We start from the raw sequence: 15,019 nt of genomic DNA, 5'->3' as shown, positions 1-15,019 counted from the left end.
CAACAAACAATAGATGTTGAAGAAGTTGTGGAGAATAGCGTAAGCTCTCGGTCTAAATGGGATGTAAAGTGGTAACAGCCAATAATAGGAACAGAATGGCAGTGCGTTTAAAGGTAAAAATTGAGTCACCATATGATCCGGAAGGCCCACTATTGGGCCTGTCACCTGTGAAAGACAGAATGAAAAAGACACGGGACAGAAAATCATGTATTGCAGCAGTATTTACAGTAGCCAAGACATGGAAGCAAACAAAATATCCATCAACAGATAAATGGACAAAGAAGAAGTGGTATACGTAACGAATGCAATAGTAGCCTCGGGAAAAAAATGAACAACGCCGTTTTCAGGACTACAGGTGAGCCTAGAAATAATCATATTCGGTTAAGTAAGTCAAAAGGGAATGCCAAATATCCTATGATATCATGTATACAAGTTATCCTAAGATTGCTGCTAATGAACATATTTCCACAGAAACAGACACTCACAGACTTATAAAACAAACTCATGGTTAGCCAAAATGAAAGGTGGGAGGATGGATAAATTAGGACTATGGGGCTAACATATATATACTAATGTATGTTAAATGTATATAAACAAATAACATATAAACTATATGAATTATATAATCACCAAAATATATAAAATATATAATGATAAAACAACTACCAAATACCAAGGGATGTGTACTCAACATTCTGTGATAACATACATGGTAACAGGATCCGAACATGAAAAGACATACGTATGAGTCATTGAGCAGATTCCGTGCAGCCAGACAACCACAACACTCTAATCAAATTTACTCCGATAAGAAATAGAAATTAAATTTAAGAAACAAACATAAGTAAGGAGACATAAACTTCTGGGGGCTTCTCCCAGCACATTCCACTCTAATTTACAACCTCGGAACACTACCTCCAGGAAGACTCTATTGCCCTAGTAACGAGAGTTGAGAATGTAATGATGCTGCCGCCTTGTGGCTGTTTCCCACAACAGCAGCTTTAAACCCAGTGCTAATGGTTGCTTAATAGTCACAAGGACTGCAGAGCTGTAAATGACACCTGCCCTCAAAAAATGCCCTGGGGTAGGGAATAGGCAATAAAATTCAACACATGAGAAATTTTTCAAGAAGTCAATATGAAGAGGGAAGTTGTACTCACTCTTTAACAAAAAAAGGAAAAGAAACAAAAGGACATGCCTAAAGTTCAGTATAAGGAATTATTAGCCACATGCATATCCAACCTCCAAAAAGGCTTCAGCTCACACCAGTCAAATGGCCATCAGCAAAAAGTCTACAGACTATAAATGCTGAAGGGGTTTTAGAGAACTGTGTACCTCCTAGCTGCTGGTGGAATGTAAAGTGGTAACAGCACTAACAAAAACTGAATCGAGCTGCTTGAAAAGGTAAAAACTGAGCTACCATATGATGCGGCAGGGGACCTTTTGGGCCTATAACCTAAGACCACAAGAATTGGAAAGACAAAGGCAGGCAAATGGGCACTGCAGCAATATTGAAATAGCTAAGACGTGGAAGCAAAAAAAGGTCCATAAACAGACGAATGGACAAAGAAGAAGTGGTATACGTACCAAATGGAATAGTAGCCTCGGGAACAAAATCAACAATGCCGTTTTCAGGACTACAGTTGAGCCTAGAAATAATCATATAAGGTTAAGTAAGTCAAAAGGGTATGACAAACATCCTATGATATCATTTATACATGTTTTCCTAAGATTGCTACCAATGAACATATTTCCACAGAAAAAGACACTCACAGACTTATCAAATAAACTAATGGTTAGCCAAAATGAAGGGTGGGAGGATGGGTAAAATAGGACTATGAGGTTAACATACATATACTAATGTATGTTAAATGTATATAAACATATACCATATAAACTATATGCATTATATAATCACCAATACCTTTAAAATGTACATTCTGTAATCACATACATGCTAACAGGATCCGAAGATGAACAGACATATGTAGGAATCATTGAGCAGATTCTGTAGAGCCAGACAATCAAAACACTCTAATCAAATTTACTCCGAGAAGAAATAGAAATTAAATTTAAAAAAGAAACATAAGTAAGGAGACATAAACTTCTGGGGGCTTGTCCCACCACATTCCACTCTAATTTACAACCTCGGAACACTACCTCCAGGAAGACTCCATTGCCCTAGTAACAACAGTTGAGAACGTAATAATGCTGCCGCCTTGTGGCTGTTTCCCACAACAGCAGCTTTAAACCCAGTGCCAATGGTTGCTTATATAGTCACAAGGACTGCAGGGCTGTAAATGACACAGGCCCTCCAAAAATGCCCTGGGGTAGGGAATAGGCAAGAAAATTCAACACATGAGAAATTTTTCAAGAAGTCAATAAGAGGAAGGAAGTTGTACTCACTCTTTAAAAAAGAAGGAAAAGAAGAAAAAGGACATGCCTAAAGCTCAGTATAAGGAATTATTAGCCACATGCAAATTCAAATTCAAAAAGGTTTCAGCTCACACCAGTCATGACCATCAGCAAAAAGTCTACAAACTCTAAATGCTGAAGGGGTTTTAGAGAACTGTATACCTTCTAGCTGCTGGTGGGATGTAAAGTGGTAACAGCACTAATGCAAAGTGAATGGAGCTGTTTGAAAAGGGAAAAATTGAGCTACCATATGATGCGGCAGGGCACCTTTTGGGCCTACAACCTAAGACCACCAGAATCGGAAAGACAGAGGCAGGCAAATATGCACTGCTGCAATATTGAAATAGCCAAGACATGGAAGCAAAAAAAAAGGTCCATAAACAGATGAATGGACAAAGAAGAAGTGGTATATGGACAGAATGGAATCTCAGTCACGAAAAAAAATAAAAGAATGGCATATGCAGCACCACAGAGGAGCCTAGAGGTAATCACACAATGAGAAGTAAGTCAGAATGCGAAAGACAAATGCCCTATGATATCACTTATGTTATCTGAAAATTCATAAAAATGAACATATTTCCATAGAGAAAGGCAATCTCAGATTGAGAAGACAAACTTATGGTTAAGCCAAAGAAAAGGTGTGAGGAATCGATAAATTAGGATAGTGGGGTTAACACTCATATACTAATACATGTAAAATATATAATCCCCAAAGACCTATGGAATACCAAGTGTGGTCTCCTCAACACTCTGTAATAAGCTACATGGAAAAGGACCCAAAGATCAATAGATATATGTAGATGTGTAAATGAACAAGAGTTTGTACACCTAGAAAAAAAGACATTTTTCAATCGAATTTGCTCTGATAAAAGCTACAACTTAAAGACACAAACAAGAATGAAGGAGGCTAAAACTTATGGGGCTTTGTCCTGGCACATTGCACTCTAATCTGCAACCTAAAAGCACAAGTTGCAGCAAGGTCCTGTCTCCCTAGCAAGCAGAGTTGGCAACGTAGAAATGCTGCCACCCTAAGGCCGTTTCCTCAAACAGCAGCTTTAAATCTACTGCTAATGGTCACTAATATTCACAAGGACTGCAGGGCTGTAAATGACTCATGCCCTCAAAAAATGTCCTGGGGTAGGGAATGGCCAAAAAAATCCAAACACGGCAAATTTTTCAAGAAGGCAATTAGACGTTGTAAGTTTCGCTCAATCTTAAAAAAAAGGGAAAACGACATTGATAAACGCAAAACATCAGGAAATATGAGACGCATGCATATCCAATCTACACAAAGGTGTCACCTCACACCAGTCAGAATGACCATCAGCAAAAAGTCAACAAACAATAGATGTTGAAGAAGTTGTGGAGAATAGCGTAAGCTCTCGGTCTAAATGGGATGTAAAGTGGTAACAGCCAATAATAGGAACAGAATGGCAGTGCGTTTAAAGGTAAAAATTGAGTCACCATATGATCCGGAAGGCCCACTATTGGGCCTGTCACCTGTGAAAGACAGAATGAAAAAGACACGGGACAGAAAATCATGTATTGCAGCAGTATTTACAGTAGCCAAGACATGGAAGCAAACAAAATATCCATCAACAGATAAATGGACAAAGAAGAAGTGGTATACGTAACGAATGCAATAGTAGCCTCGGGAAAAAAATGAACAACGCCGTTTTCAGGACTACAGGTGAGCCTAGAAATAATCATATTCGGTTAAGTAAGTCAAAAGGGAATGCCAAATATCCTATGATATCATGTATACAAGTTATCCTAAGATTGCTGCTAATGAACATATTTCCACAGAAACAGACACTCACAGACTTATAAAACAAACTCATGGTTAGCCAAAATGAAAGGTGGGAGGATGGATAAATTAGGACTATGGGGCTAACATATATATACTAATGTATGTTAAATGTATATAAACAAATAACATATAAACTATATGAATTATATAATCACCAAAATATATAAAATATATAATGATAAAACAACTACCAAATACCAAGGGATGTGTACTCAACATTCTGTGATAACATACATGGTAACAGGATCCGAACATGAAAAGACATACGTATGAGTCATTGAGCAGATTCCGTGCAGCCAGACAACCACAACACTCTAATCAAATTTACTCCGATAAGAAATAGAAATTAAATTTAAGAAACAAACATAAGTAAGGAGACATAAACTTCTGGGGGCTTCTCCCAGCACATTCCACTCTAATTTACAACCTCGGAACACTACCTCCAGGAAGACTCTATTGCCCTAGTAACGAGAGTTGAGAATGTAATGATGCTGCCGCCTTGTGGCTGTTTCCCACAACAGCAGCTTTAAACCCAGTGCTAATGGTTGCTTAATAGTCACAAGGACTGCAGAGCTGTAAATGACACCTGCCCTCAAAAAATGCCCTGGGGTAGGGAATAGGCAATAAAATTCAACACATGAGAAATTTTTCAAGAAGTCAATATGAAGAGGGAAGTTGTACTCACTCTTTAACAAAAAAAGGAAAAGAAACAAAAGGACATGCCTAAAGTTCAGTATAAGGAATTATTAGCCACATGCATATCCAACCTCCAAAAAGGCTTCAGCTCACACCAGTCAAATGGCCATCAGCAAAAAGTCTACAGACTATAAATGCTGAAGGGGTTTTAGAGAACTGTGTACCTCCTAGCTGCTGGTGGAATGTAAAGTGGTAACAGCACTAACAAAAACTGAATCGAGCTGCTTGAAAAGGTAAAAACTGAGCTACCATATGATGCGGCAGGGGACCTTTTGGGCCTATAACCTAAGACCACAAGAATTGGAAAGACAAAGGCAGGCAAATGGGCACTGCAGCAATATTGAAATAGCTAAGACGTGGAAGCAAAAAAAGGTCCATAAACAGACGAATGGACAAAGAAGAAGTGGTATACGTACCAAATGGAATAGTAGCCTCGGGAACAAAATCAACAATGCCGTTTTCAGGACTACAGTTGAGCCTAGAAATAATCATATAAGGTTAAGTAAGTCAAAAGGGTATGACAAACATCCTATGATATCATTTATACATGTTTTCCTAAGATTGCTACCAATGAACATATTTCCACAGAAAAAGACACTCACAGACTTATCAAATAAACTAATGGTTAGCCAAAATGAAGGGTGGGAGGATGGGTAAAATAGGACTATGAGGTTAACATACATATACTAATGTATGTTAAATGTATATAAACATATACCATATAAACTATATGCATTATATAATCACCAATACCTTTAAAATGTACATTCTGTAATCACATACATGCTAACAGGATCCGAAGATGAACAGACATATGTAGGAATCATTGAGCAGATTCTGTAGAGCCAGACAATCAAAACACTCTAATCAAATTTACTCCGAGAAGAAATAGAAATTAAATTTAAAAAAGAAACATAAGTAAGGAGACATAAACTTCTGGGGGCTTGTCCCACCACATTCCACTCTAATTTACAACCTCGGAACACTACCTCCAGGAAGACTCCATTGCCCTAGTAACAACAGTTGAGAACGTAATAATGCTGCCGCCTTGTGGCTGTTTCCCACAACAGCAGCTTTAAACCCAGTGCCAATGGTTGCTTATATAGTCACAAGGACTGCAGGGCTGTAAATGACACAGGCCCTCCAAAAATGCCCTGGGGTAGGGAATAGGCAAGAAAATTCAACACATGAGAAATTTTTCAAGAAGTCAATAAGAGGAAGGAAGTTGTACTCACTCTTTAAAAAAGAAGGAAAAGAAGAAAAAGGACATGCCTAAAGCTCAGTATAAGGAATTATTAGCCACATGCAAATTCAAATTCAAAAAGGTTTCAGCTCACACCAGTCATGACCATCAGCAAAAAGTCTACAAACTCTAAATGCTGAAGGGGTTTTAGAGAACTGTATACCTTCTAGCTGCTGGTGGGATGTAAAGTGGTAACAGCACTAATGCAAAGTGAATGGAGCTGTTTGAAAAGGGAAAAATTGAGCTACCATATGATGCGGCAGGGCACCTTTTGGGCCTACAACCTAAGACCACCAGAATCGGAAAGACAGAGGCAGGCAAATATGCACTGCTGCAATATTGAAATAGCCAAGACATGGAAGCAAAAAAAAGGTCCATAAACAGATGAATGGACAAAGAAGAAGTGGTATATGGACAGAATGGAATCTCAGTCACGAAAAAAAATAAAAGAATGGCATATGCAGCACCACAGAGGAGCCTAGAGGTAATCACACAACGAGAAGTAAGTCAGAATGCGAAAGACAAATGCCCTATGATATCACGTATGTTATCTGAAAGTTCATAAAAATGAACATATTTCCATAGAGAAAGGCAATCTCAGATTGAGAAGACAAACTTATGGTTAAGCCAAAGAAAAGGTGTGAGGAATCGATAAATTAGGATAGTGGGGTTAACACTCATATACTAATACATGTAAAATATATAATCCCCAAAGACCTATGGAATACCAAGTGTGGTCTCCTCAACACTCTGTAATAAGCTACATGGAAAAGGACCCAAAGATCAATAGATATATGTAGATGTGTAAATGAACAAGAGTTTGTACACCTAGAAAAAAAGACATTTTTCAATCGAATTTGCTCTGATAAAAGCTACAACTTAAAGACACAAACAAGAATGAAGGAGGCTAAAACTTATGGGGCTTTGTCCTGGCACATTGCACTCTAATCTGCAACCTAAAAGCACAAGTTGCAGCAAGGTCCTGTCTCCCTAGCAAGCAGAGTTGGCAACGTAGAAATGCTGCCACCCTAAGGCCGTTTCCTCAAACAGCAGCTTTAAATCTACTGCTAATGGTCACTAATATTCACAAGGACTGCAGGGCTGTAAATGACTCATGCCCTCAAAAAATGTCCTGGGGTAGGGAATGGCCAAAAAAATCCAAACACGGCAAATTTTTCAAGAAGGCAATTAGACGTTGTAAGTTTCGCTCAATCTTAAAAAAAAGGGAAAACGACATTGATAAACGCAAAACATCAGGAAATATGAGACGCATGCATATCCAATCTACACAAAGGTGTCACCTCACACCAGTCAGAATGACCATCAGCAAAAAGTCAACAAACAATAGATGTTGAAGAAGTTGTGGAGAATAGCGTAAGCTCTCGGTCTAAATGGGATGTAAAGTGGTAACAGCCAATAATAGGAACAGAATGGCAGTGCGTTTAAAGGTAAAAATTGAGTCACCATATGATCCGGAAGGCCCACTATTGGGCCTGTCACCTGTGAAAGACAGAATGAAAAAGACACGGGACAGAAAATCATGTATTGCAGCAGTATTTACAGTAGCCAAGACATGGAAGCAAACAAAATATCCATCAACAGATAAATGGACAAAGAAGAAGTGGTATACGTAACGAATGCAATAGTAGCCTCGGGAAAAAAATGAACAACGCCGTTTTCAGGACTACAGGTGAGCCTAGAAATAATCATATTCGGTTAAGTAAGTCAAAAGGGAATGCCAAATATCCTATGATATCATGTATACAAGTTATCCTAAGATTGCTGCTAATGAACATATTTCCACAGAAACAGACACTCACAGACTTATAAAACAAACTCATGGTTAGCCAAAATGAAAGGTGGGAGGATGGATAAATTAGGACTATGGGGCTAACATATATATACTAATGTATGTTAAATGTATATAAACAAATAACATATAAACTATATGAATTATATAATCACCAAAATATATAAAATATATAATGATAAAACAACTACCAAATACCAAGGGATGTGTACTCAACATTCTGTGATAACATACATGGTAACAGGATCCGAACATGAAAAGACATACGTATGAGTCATTGAGCAGATTCCGTGCAGCCAGACAACCACAACACTCTAATCAAATTTACTCCTATAAGAAATAGAAATTAAATTTAAAAAACAAACATAAGTAAGGAGACATAAACTTCTGGGGGCTTCTCCCAGCACATTCCACTCTAATTTACAACCTCGGAACACTACCTCCAGGAAGACTCTATTGCCCTAGTAACGAGAGTTGAGAATGTAATGATGCTGCCGCCTTGTGGCTGTTTCCCACAACAGCAGCTTTAAACCCAGTGCTAATGGTTGCTTAATAGTCACAAGGACTGCAGAGCTGTAAATGACACCTGCCCTCAAAAAATGCCCTGGGGTAGGGAATAGGCAATAAAATTCAACACATGAGAAATTTTTCAAGAAGTCAATATGAAGAGGGAAGTTGTACTCACTCTTTAACAAAAAAAGGAAAAGAAACAAAAGGACATGCCTAAAGTTCAGTATAAGGAATTATTAGCCACATGCATATCCAACCTCCAAAAAGGCTTCAGCTCACACCAGTCAAATGGCCATCAGCAAAAAGTCTACAGACTATAAATGCTGAAGGGGTTTTAGAGAACTGTGTACCTCCTAGCTGCTGGTGGAATGTAAAGTGGTAACAGCACTAACAAAAACTGAATCGAGCTGCTTGAAAAGGTAAAAACTGAGCTACCATATGATGCGGCAGGGGACCTTTTGGGCCTATAACCTAAGACCACAAGAATTGGAAAGACAAAGGCAGGCAAATGGGCACTGCAGCAATATTGAAATAGCTAAGACGTGGAAGCAAAAAAAGGTCCATAAACAGACGAATGGACAAAGAAGAAGTGGTATACGTACCAAATGGAATAGTAGCCTCGGGAACAAAATCAACAATGCCGTTTTCAGGACTACAGTTGAGCCTAGAAATAATCATATAAGGTTAAGTAAGTCAAAAGGGTATGACAAACATCCTATGATATCATTTATACATGTTATCCTAAGATTGCTACCAATGAACATATTTCCACAGAAAAAGACACTCACAGACTTATCAAATAAACTAATGGTTAGCCAAAATGAAGGGTGGGAGGATGGGTAAAATAGGACTATGAGGTTAACATACATATACTAATGTATGTTAAATGTATATAAACATATACCATATAAACTATATGCATTATATAATCACCAATACCTTTAAAATATACATTCTGTAATCACATACATGCTAACAGGATCCGAAGATGAACAGACATATGTAGGAATCATTGAGCAGATTCTGTAGAGCCAGACAATCAAAACACTCTAATCAAATTTACTCCGAGAAGAAATAGAAATTAAATTTAAAAAAGAAACCTAAGTAAGGAGACATAAACTTCTGGGGGCTTGTCCCACCACATTCCACTCTAATTTACAACCTCGGAACACTACCTCCAGGAAGACTCCATTGCCCTAGTAACAACAGTTGAGAACGTAATAATGCTGCCGCCTTGTGGCTGTTTCCCACAACAGCAGCTTTAAACCCAGTGCCAATGGTTGCTTATATAGTCACAAGGACTGCAGGGCTGTAAATGACACAGGCCCTCCAAAAATGCCCTGGGGTAGGGAATAGGCAAGAAAATTCAACACATGAGAAATTTTTCAAGAAGTCAATAAGAGGAAGGAAGTTGTACTCACTCTTTAAAAAAGAAGGAAAAGAAGAAAAAGGACATGCCTAAAGCTCAGTATAAGGAATTATTAGCCACATGCAAATTCAAATTCAAAAAGGTTTCAGCTCACACCAGTCATGACCATCAGCAAAAAGTCTACAAACTCTAAATGCTGAAGGGGTTTTAGAGAACTGTATACCTTCTAGCTGCTGGTGGGATGTAAAGTGGTAACAGCACTAATGCAAAGTGAATGGAGCTGTTTGAAAAGGGAAAAATTGAGCTACCATATGATGCGGCAGGGCACCTTTTGGGCCTACAACCTAAGACCACCAGAATCGGAAAGACAGAGGCAGGCAAATATGCACTGCTGCAATATTGAAATAGCCAAGACATGGAAGCAAAAAAAAAGGTCCATAAACAGATGAATGGACAAAGAAGAAGTGGTATATGGACAGAATGGAATCTCAGTCACGAAAAAAAATAAAAGAATGGCATATGCAGCACCACAGAGGAGCCTAGAGGTAATCACACAACGAGAAGTAAGTCAGAATGCGAAAGACAAATGCCCTATGATATCACTTATGTTATCTGAAAATTCATAAAAATGAACATATTTCCATAGAGAAAGGCAATCTCAGATTGAGAAGACAAACTTATGGTTAAGCCAAAGAAAAGGTGTGAGGAATCGATAAATTAGGATAGTGGGGTTAACACTCATATACTAATACATGTAAAATATATAATCCCCAAAGACCTATGGAATACCAAGTGTGGTCTCCTCAACACTCTGTAATAAGCTACATGGAAAAGGACCCAAAGATCAATAGATATATGTAGATGTGTAAATGAACAAGAGTTTGTACACCTAGAAAAAAAGACATTTTTCAATCGAATTTGCTCTGATAAAAGCTACAACTTAAAGACACAAACAAGAATGAAGGAGGCTAAAACTTATGGGGCTTTGTCCTGGCACATTGCACTCTAATCTGCAACCTAAAAGCACAAGTTGCAGCAAGGTCCTGTCTCCCTAGCAAGCAGAGTTGGCAACGTAGAAATGCTGCCACCCTAAGGCCGTTTCCTCAAACAGCAGCTTTAAATCTACTGCTAATGGTCACTAATATTCACAAGGACTGCAGGGCTGTAAATGACTCATGCCCTCAAAAAATGTCCTGGGGTAGGGAATGGCCAAAAAAATCCAAACACGGCAAATTTTTCAAGAAGGCAATTAGACGTTGTAAGTTTCGCTCAATCTTAAAAAAAAGGGAAAACGACATTGATAAACGCAAAACATCAGGAAATATGAGACGCATGCATATCCAATCTACACAAAGGTGTCACCTCACACCAGTCAGAATGACCATCAGCAAAAAGTCAACAAACAATAGATGTTGAAGAAGTTGTGGAGAATAGCGTAAGCTCTCGGTCTAAATGGGATGTAAAGTGGTAACAGCCAATAATAGGAACAGAATGGCAGTGCGTTTAAAGGTAAAAATTGAGTCACCATATGATCCGGAAGGCCCACTATTGGGCCTGTCACCTGTGAAAGACAGAATGAAAAAGACACGGGACAGAAAATCATGTATTGCAGCAGTATTTACAGTAGCCAAGACATGGAAGCAAACAAAATATCCATCAACAGATAAATGGACAAAGAAGAAGTGGTATACGTAACGAATGCAATAGTAGCCTCGGGAAAAAAATGAACAACGCCGTTTTCAGGACTACAGGTGAGCCTAGAAATAATCATATTCGGTTAAGTAAGTCAAAAGGGAATGCCAAATATCCTATGATATCATGTATACAAGTTATCCTAAGATTGCTGCTAATGAACATATTTCCACAGAAACAGACACTCACAGACTTATAAAACAAACTCATGGTTAGCCAAAATGAAAGGTGGGAGGATGGATAAATTAGGACTATGGGGCTAACATATATATACTAATGTATGTTAAATGTATATAAACAAATAACATATAAACTATATGAATTATATAATCACCAAAATATATAAAATATATAATGATAAAACAACTACCAAATACCAAGGGATGTGTACTCAACATTCTGTGATAACATACATGGTAACAGGATCCGAACATGAAAAGACATACGTATGAGTCATTGAGCAGATTCCGTGCAGCCAGACAACCACAACACTCTAATCAAATTTACTCCGATAAGAAATAGAAATTAAATTTAAGAAACAAACATAAGTAAGGAGACATAAACTTCTGGGGGCTTCTCCCAGCACATTCCACTCTAATTTACAACCTCGGAACACTACCTCCAGGAAGACTCTATTGCCCTAGTAACGAGAGTTGAGAATGTAATGATGCTGCCGCCTTGTGGCTGTTTCCCACAACAGCAGCTTTAAACCCAGTGCTAATGGTTGCTTAATAGTCACAAGGACTGCAGAGCTGTAAATGACACCTGCCCTCAAAAAATGCCCTGGGGTAGGGAATAGGCAATAAAATTCAACACATGAGAAATTTTTCAAGAAGTCAATATGAAGAGGGAAGTTGTACTCACTCTTTAACAAAAAAAGGAAAAGAAACAAAAGGACATGCCTAAAGTTCAGTATAAGGAATTATTAGCCACATGCATATCCAACCTCCAAAAAGGCTTCAGCTCACACCAGTCAAATGGCCATCAGCAAAAAGTCTACAGACTATAAATGCTGAAGGGGTTTTAGAGAACTGTGTACCTCCTAGCTGCTGGTGGAATGTAAAGTGGTAACAGCACTAACAAAAACTGAATCGAGCTGCTTGAAAAGGTAAAAACTGAGCTACCATATGATGCGGCAGGGGACCTTTTGGGCCTATAACCTAAGACCACAAGAATTGGAAAGACAAAGGCAGGCAAATGGGCACTGCAGCAATATTGAAATAGCTAAGACGTGGAAGCAAAAAAAGGTCCATAAACAGACGAATGGACAAAGAAGAAGTGGTATACGTACCAAATGGAATAGTAGCCTCGGGAACAAAATCAACAATGCCGTTTTCAGGACTACAGTTGAGCCTAGAAATAATCATATAAGGTTAAGTAAGTCAAAAGGGTATGACAAACATCCTATGATATCATTTATACATGTTTTCCTAAGATTGCTACCAATGAACATATTTCCACAGAAAAAGACACTCACAGACTTATCAAATAAACTAATGGTTAGCCAAAATGAAGGGTGGGAGGATGGGTAAAATAGGACTATGAGGTTAACATACATATACTAATGTATGTTAAATGTATATAAACATATACCATATAAACTATATGCATTATATAATCACCAATACCTTTAAAATGTACATTCTGTAATCACATACATGCTAACAGGATCCGAAGATGAACAGACATATGTAGGAATCATTGAGCAGATTCTGTAGAGCCAGACAATCAAAACACTCTAATCAAATTTACTCCGAGAAGAAATAGGAATTAAATTTAAAAAACAAACCTAAGTAAGGAGACATAAACTTCTGGGGGCTTGTCCCACCACATTCCACTCTAATTTACAACCTCGGAACACTACCTCCAGGAAGACTCCATTGCCCTAGTAACAACAGTTGAGAACGTAATAATGCTGCCGCCTTGTGGCTGTTTCCCACAACAGCAGCTTTAAACCCAGTGCCAATGGTTGCTTATATAGTCACAAGGACTGCAGGGCTGTAAATGACACAGGCCCTCCAAAAATGCCCTGGGGTAGGGAATAGGCAAGAAAATTCAACACATGAGAAATTTTTCAAGAAGTCAATAAGAGGAAGGAAGTTGTACTCACTCTTTAAAAAAGAAGGAAAAGAAGAAAAAGGACATGCCTAAAGCTCAGTATAAGGAATTATTAGCCACATGCAAATTCAAATTCAAAAAGGTTTCAGCTCACACCAGTCATGACCATCAGCAAAAAGTCTACAAACTCTAAATGCTGAAGGGGTTTTAGAGAACTGTATACCTTCTAGCTGCTGGTGGGATGTAAAGTGGTAACAGCACTAATGCAAAGTGAATGGAGCTGTTTGAAAAGGGAAAAATTGAGCTACCATATGATGCGGCAGGGCACCTTTTGGGCCTACAACCTAAGACCACCAGAATCGGAAAGACAGAGGCAGGCAAATATGCACTGCTGCAATATTGAAATAGCCAAGACATGGAAGCAAAAAAAAAGGTCCATAAACAGATGAATGGACAAAGAAGAAGTGGTATATGGACAGAATGGAATCTCAGTCACGAAAAAAAATAAAAGAATGGCATATGCAGCACCACAGAGGAGCCTAGAGGTAATCACACAACGAGAAGTAAGTCAGAATGCGAAAGACAAATGCCCTATGATATCACTTATGTTATCTGAAAATTCATAAAAATGAACATATTTCCATAGAGAAAGGCAATCTCAGATTGAGAAGACAAACTTATGGTTAAGCCAAAGAAAAGGTGTGAGGAATCGATAAATTAGGATAGTGGGGTTAACACTCATATACTAATACATGTAAAATATATAATCCCCAAAGACCTATGGAATACCAAGTGTGGTCTCCTCAACACTCTGTAATAAGCTACATGGAAAAGGACCCAAAGATCAATAGATATATGTAGATGTGTAAATGAACAAGAGTTTGTACACCTAGAAAAAAAGACATTTTTCAATCGAATTTGCTCTGATAAAAGCTACAACTTAAAGACACAAACAAGAATGAAGGAGGCTAAAACTTATGGGGCTTTGTCCTGGCACATTGCACTCTAATCTGCAACCTAAAAGCACAAGTTGCAGCAAGGTCCTGTCTCCCTAGCAAGCAGAGTTGGCAACGTAGAAATGCTGCCACCCTAAGGCCGTTTCCTCAAACAGCAGCTTTAAATCTACTGCTAATGGTCACTAATATTCACAAGGACTGCAGGGCTGTAAATGACTCATGCCCTCAAAAAATGTCCTGGGGTAGGGAATGGCCAAAAAAATCCAAACACGGCAAATTTTTCAAGAAGGCAATTAGACGTTGTAAGTTTCGCTCAATCTTAAAAAAAAGGGAAAACGACATTGATAAACGCAAAACATCAGGAAATATGAGACGCATGCATATCCAATCTACACAAAGGTGTCACCTCACACCAGTCAGAATGACCATCAGCAAAAAGTCAACAAACAATAGATGTTGA

The 15,019-nt window shown here is 38.3% G+C and overlaps 1 protein-coding gene and 1 long non-coding RNA gene across 2 annotated transcripts in view; both read left to right on the top strand.

Moving 5' to 3' along the window:
- LOC309613783 (uncharacterized protein) overlaps positions 1–15,019 on the top strand; it is a 629,462-nt gene that overhangs the window by 229,399 nt on the left and 385,044 nt on the right. The gene's annotated exons all lie outside the window — the stretch shown is intronic.
- On the top strand, positions 5,933–9,158 carry LOC309611011. Its single transcript, XR_014234280.1, has 2 exons — positions 5,933–6,536; positions 9,043–9,158. It is a non-coding gene; the product is annotated as an uncharacterized lncRNA (long non-coding RNA).

The sequence above is a fragment of the Balaenoptera borealis genome (assembly GCF_965194805.1).
Source record: "Balaenoptera borealis genome assembly, chromosome: 1".
NCBI lineage: Eukaryota > Metazoa > Chordata > Mammalia > Artiodactyla > Balaenopteridae > Balaenoptera > Balaenoptera borealis.
This window is presented reverse-complemented; position numbering and strand designations above follow the sequence as displayed.